Below are 6,229 nucleotides of genomic sequence, written 5' to 3'. Positions count from 1 at the left end.
TGTTTTTGATGAACTTAAAAATATTGAGACTTCTTTACTGCTTTTGGAGGAACTATTTCATGATAATACTTCTTAAAAAAAAAAGTTTAGGAAAGACGTATATGTTCATGAAGATGAGTAATTAAATCAAGTAATCTCGTATAAGCCAGGCAGCTGTGGTGCATGCCTCACCATACATGGATTTTTCTAAGCATCAGTCTTGACCTAGATGACAACTTCCAAGACTTGGGGCAGGTCTTGGACAGCTACAGAACCATGATGTGTTTTGGTACAACCTGTCCTAGCAGAAATTAGGGTGAGAGAACCTCGTTGCAGGTATCAGAGAGTGCTTCAATGATGCTAACTGTTGTGGTTTAACCCCAGCTGGCAATTGAGCACCATGCAGATGCTCACTCACTCTCATACGGTGGAATGAGGAGAATACTCAGAAAGAAAGGAAAACTCATGGGTTGAGATAAAGACAGTTTACAAGGACAGCAAAGAAAGATATAATAATAATATATTAATAATAATACTAGAATATACAAAATGAATGATGCACAATTTCTCATTGCCCGACAACTTGACAACTGATACAGCCTGTCCCAACAAGTAATCATGGAACAGAACTGAGGGTGATCTCGGAACAATCCTGAGAGAGAAAGAGCAAGAGAGTTGCCCACTGGCCATCCCCCCTTATATACTGAGCATGCTGTCTGTGGTACAAAAAGCTTCCTCTGGCAAGTTTGGGTCAACTGTACCGGCTGTACCCCTCCCAGCTTCTTGCACTTGCACATTAGCGAAACCTGGGAAGCTGGAAAAAGTCCTTGATCTCTTAGCAACAACTCATAACATCCATGTATTATCAACTTCTTCACATACCAAATCCCATACTAAATCCAAGACACAGCAACTGCTGGGAAGAAAATTAGCTCCATCCCAGCCAAAACCAGGATACTAGTGAAGGTAGCTCAATGGCATAAGGCTTGGCTCTCGACATACAAAAATTTTGCATGTGAATTTGAAGACTATCCTTCTTCCAGTGATGGAGCCAAAGAACTAGGCCAAGCTGCCAGGTGGTTTTCTGTATCCCACCAATATGGAGCTGTAGTGGTAAGTGCATAGATGCAACTCTGGAGAAAAGAACAAGAAGATAACCAACAATTTGCAGGATTCTGAAAAGAAAGCTAAAGATGTCAACATGTAAGTTTGTATTAGGGCAGTAATTCCTAGGATTCATGGTCCTTTGCCTTCCCATCCCTTGCAGAGGGAATTTTCAAGACTCTTCTCTTTCAGTCCTTTGCTGTTCATTCTCCATTGGTAGTTTGTAACATTTGTCTGGATGCACTTTCTAAAAATAGCAATAAATACTAACAATAATGCTAATGATTGGAAGATGCACCTAAGAAATATGAGCGTCCGTTTCATGGCTGAAATGCACAAAACCTCCCCGCGTGCTCATGCAGGTATCAGCACACAGCCCAGAAGGAGCTGAGGAAAATGTTATAACTGCAAAAGAAGAAGAAAAAAGGAACAAAATGAATTGTAAGTTTATTTTGGTCTGTGCCAACTTAGCCAATGCTGTTCAGATGTATTGTATTTGAGGAACTGATTCAGCCTGGCTCACTGGAAATTTTGGAAACAGGGCTGTTTTGCATGAGCCCCCCAAACGCTCAGTGAATCCCCCGCCAACGCTTGCTCTGCGAGCAGCCAATACCGCTGTGTTTTCTGCTGATGCTGTTCACTCTTCCCAGGAAACCTCAGGAGCCTTCTTGCCTTGGGCAGTCTCATGAAGATGTGGCGATGGGCTAGGATTGTGCATCAGCAGTTTCTGCTGCCTTCTCTGTAAGCTGAGCGTGGGCTGCTGCCTCCCTGGGGATGCAGAGCCAGGAGCACCAGGAGGGGAAACCCCGGCACGGTTGGATTCCCCAAAATGCAAGGTGATAGCGGGATGGGAGGCTTCTCCCAGTGGCTGAGGAGAGCTGAGATGAAAGAACTCTCATCCAAAGGGTAGGTAACTGCTCTTGATGAAACAAAACTGAAAAAGGCCCTGAGATCCAGTGCCTGAGGAGCCCACATCCACCTTGAGAGGCTGCTAAGCACCAAGAAGCCTCCACTTGCTGCTGAAATCTCTGCAGCATTTGCGCATCCCTCTTATGCTCCATCTGGATGTGATTCTTTACCAGCCATTTACTGAAGTGCCAGAACACTTGCAGAAATTCTTCTTCTTGCTCCCGGTCACGCCAGCCTCTCCAGCAGCTTTTAAGAAAAGGTTTCTGCCTGTCTGCCTAGGCAAAGGCAGCGTACCTGGCGCTCGCTTTGAGAGCCTGTTCTGGTGCGTGAAGGTATTTTGTGAAAAGAAATCCTTTGAGCAAGTGTGCTATTCTCTCCTTACCTGATGAGAAATAATAAGAATGTGATTAAATAATTAACACTGGATGTTGCTTAACAGTTGCTAAAGGCTTACTTAATACTTTTCTGAAGGTTTTTTTTTTTTCCTAATTTAGGAACAAAACAGACATAATTGAGCATGCTATTCTGAAGCTGCAAATAACACTCTGAAGAGAATTGAAGGAAACACGTTTCTTTGATTAGAATATTTTTCTTATTAACAGGATGTTCAAAATAAAGCAAAAATATTTGATGCACAGAGCCTGTGGCAGTATCAAGTTAACACTGGCGTGCTCCTGCATTTTACCTCATGTTTACTAATCAATCAAAAAAGACTCTTGCTGGCAAGAAAGGTCACATCTTTCATCACAAAACTGAAACTTTTTGACAACAAACAATTGGAACTTCACCATTCCGTTTAAAGTGGATTTCAGCCGGGGAGTGAAAGCCCAACGCAGGAGGGTGGTGGGTATGGGATTAGATGGACAAGTTCTGTGGTCTCTAAATGCTGGGTACCACTTTGAGCAAGGAGGATGTCTCAGCTCTATCAAGATTTGATGCTATTAGCAGTATCTAAGTTCAAATTATTTGGCGAAGAGAATAAATAATGTTTGGGCAGGTATTGGTGTGAGCTTTGGCTCAGACGATAGTGTCAGGGTTCAGGTGCCGTAGGACGAGCTAGCCTACACGGCACGGAAGCAACAGCTACCCACAGAGCGTTAAACCATGTTCCTCCTCCGTATACTCTTCTCTGGTTTATTTCAGGATAGAAACAAACCCTCTGCACCTCTACCATGGCCCTCTACTTTCTATTCTTTCTCTCAACATTTTTTTAAAGATTTGAGTATTGATAAAGTGAATTTCCTCAGCAGTTGGAAAAAAAAAATACTCTATTTTTCCAGATAGAAAATACAACCCGACAGTTTCACAAGTAAAATAGTCTCTGCACACTTCCTCCTTTTTCTCTTCTCTTCCTATTTCTTCTGCTACAAGCAGAGGAGCAGCCCTGTTGTCTTTCCTCAGCTGGGTAAGGAATTGCCGTCTCTCTGGGAGCAGTTCCCACTGTGGGGGAAGTGGGTGCAGATGGGAGCTGGACCGGGGGCCGCAAGCAGATGTGGCTGGAGCACACCGCTCAGCGCTCATCTTCATCGCCTCCTTGGCTTTTCTGCAAGTTACGGTCATGCCCTTGAAAGGGCTGGGCTGAAATCAGAGAAGTGATCAGGAAATATCACTGGTTTTGTTGTTTTTCCTTCCCCTCCACTGGCTGCACAGACATCAGCCACCTCCAAGAAGTCTCCCAGGCGGTGACAATAGCAGGACGCAGACTCACCCCCGGCCAGGATTTACACCCTTGGTCTTCTGGAGAAATCGTCGGTATGAAAAGATGCACGCATTGCCTGCAGCTATAGCACATACTGCATGGCATGACACACACATAAGTGAGATTAATTTGAGTTCTGGGCATCATTAGCTCAATTAAAACTGTGATTTTTTAGTTCAGACCTACGGGCCATTGTGGAGAAGAGTAATCATAAGACAGAAACGAGTTCCCTAGTTAAAAATTAATTCCCTAGACTAAAAATATAATCAAACGATGTCTACAGTATTTTATGAAGAGCTGAGAGGATAATAAAATTTAAAGCAGTGCAACATTTGCATTTTGTTCATTTCTATCCATATTTTTTCATAGACTGCCTTTCTGTGTGCTTGTTAATCATATGCACTGCTACAGTCCTGGCATTTTAAGATCACCGTTCACATCAAGACTGAAAGGAAACTAATTACAATCCCATTCCAGGTTGGTTGTTTAAAGCTAGTACAGGGCTGACTACAGCGCGGGAGCCTTGACCTTTATTTGTAAGCATAAAAATAAGGTAAAGATGAAAGATTGCTTTTCCTCCAGCTGACAGGCTGGGATCAGGAGGCTCTCTGGAGAGGCAGAAATGTGGTAAGGCCCCGTACAGGCTCTCTCCTCTCCCGTGCCGGCAGCAGAGGCCAGTAGTGCTATGCAGAAGCTCCACTGCAGCGAGAGCTGAACAAAAGCACCACGTTATTTTGCAGAACATGCAAGGAATTAGCAGACCAGAGGAGTCATCCACCGTTTTGACCCCCATCCAGAGCTTTTGAGCGAATGGTTTGCGTTGCCCAGTGCCACGTGCCGTGCTCCTGCGATGAAGGAGACATCAACGCGTGGGGCCTACCCGTGGGCAAGAGCTGCAAGAGCTGTCACAATCTCCGCCGCCGCTCACGTTATGGCTTAATAACACCGATGGCATCTAGGTGGGTGCACTACAGCAAAATAAGGTCCCCCTAATGCAAGGAAGTACAGGTAAATCCTAATGGAACCATAGAATAATTTGGATTGGAAGGGACCTTTCAAGGCCATCCACTCCAACCCCCTGCAAGGAGCAGGGACATCTCCAACCAGATCAGGTTGCTCACAGCCCCATCCAACCTGGCCTTGAACGTTTCCAGGGATGGGGCATCCACCACCTTACTATATGTGAGGGTTATTACAGCTCTGCACAGAAATGAGTTTGTTGAAGAAAGGTACACCAGCACTGAACCGAAGCGATAATGTTCTACTTTTGTATTCAGCGCTGTATTTACCCTGCACACGCATTTCATTCGCCAGGCTTCATTTTTGAGCAGAAATCACTGTTGGAGCACTGAGGTTTGGTGGGTTTATTGTCAGTATCTGCCAGGTAATCTGTATCTCCTGGCTAGAAAAGCTCTGTTTAGGATAGTAAGCAACGAAAGGAGAGATATTCTTCTCACACTGACTCAAAAAAACCCCACAATCCATAACCCACACTAGACATACTGCAGGCAGAGGGCCCTGCCCGGTGGGTGCTGAGGACGCAGACCTCGGCCTGGGCGCTGCTGAGGACCTGCTTGCCATTCGAGCAGAGAAGCAAAGATGGTTTTGCAACACTTTCGTGGTGCATGCCGCTTCTGTCTACATTCTTCAATGCAAAAATTTATTCACGCAAATATTTACAGAAACTAGGGAAAAAAAATAAAGACTGGTGAAAGCTGCTGCAGTGAACTTCTAATTACAATCCACAAAGTGTGTATGAATAAATTTATCTATTATTTCTCTACTTCCAGCACTGCGTATACTTCCCCTCGTACAAGTACAGGCTGAAGGAAACAATATGCAGCACGAAAATGAAAACAATTTGACTTAATTATTTACACCATTACCACCCCTTTGAATTAGGCCCTCCATTTTTCTGGTATTTTGTAAAATTTAACTGGTAATTATGCTTGCTTAATTCATTTTATTTATCTACTACTACAATAAGATCAAAACAAGAAACCTACCAGAATGCAAAGTGCCAGCTACATCCCCTAATTGTAAATGTTGCTTTTAAGCTTTTTATGATAAAAGTGTAGTATTTTGTGCCATTCCATTTAAAGCGTATCTGGCTAGGCTCCAACACTATTTCAGTGTAAACAGGAAAAGCCTCGGAGGACAAGTAATCATACTTAAATGACACAAAGATCATTAAAATAATGTTCCAAAGCCACGGCAAAATTAGACTCTGCAAGACTGTTTTCTCCTCTGAAGTGTTTCACCAGATGGTGAAGAGTGCTGAAATAGTAGATCTGAAAGAGAAGGAAAAACATCTCGACAGTTTTCTCACGCCGGTGCCGCGCAGCACGCCAAGCTCTCATCCGAGCTCATCTGAAGTGGCACCTCACACCTTGGCTTCATCAAACGCTCCAGCTCAAGATAACATCGAGGTGTTCGAGCGAAGCTGAGTGCTGAATCACAGCCTGGGAAATCCCCACTTTATTCTATTAACTTTGTCAACCAGATTTATTCGGAGATGAGAACAAATAAGCGTGTCAG

The sequence above is a fragment of the Chlamydotis macqueenii genome, chromosome 9 (assembly GCF_036417535.1).
Source record: "Chlamydotis macqueenii isolate bChlMac1 chromosome 9, bChlMac1.mat, whole genome shotgun sequence".
NCBI lineage: Eukaryota > Metazoa > Chordata > Aves > Otidiformes > Otididae > Chlamydotis > Chlamydotis macqueenii.
The sequence above is the reverse complement of the archived record's forward strand: the minus strand, read 5'-3'. Positions refer to the sequence as shown.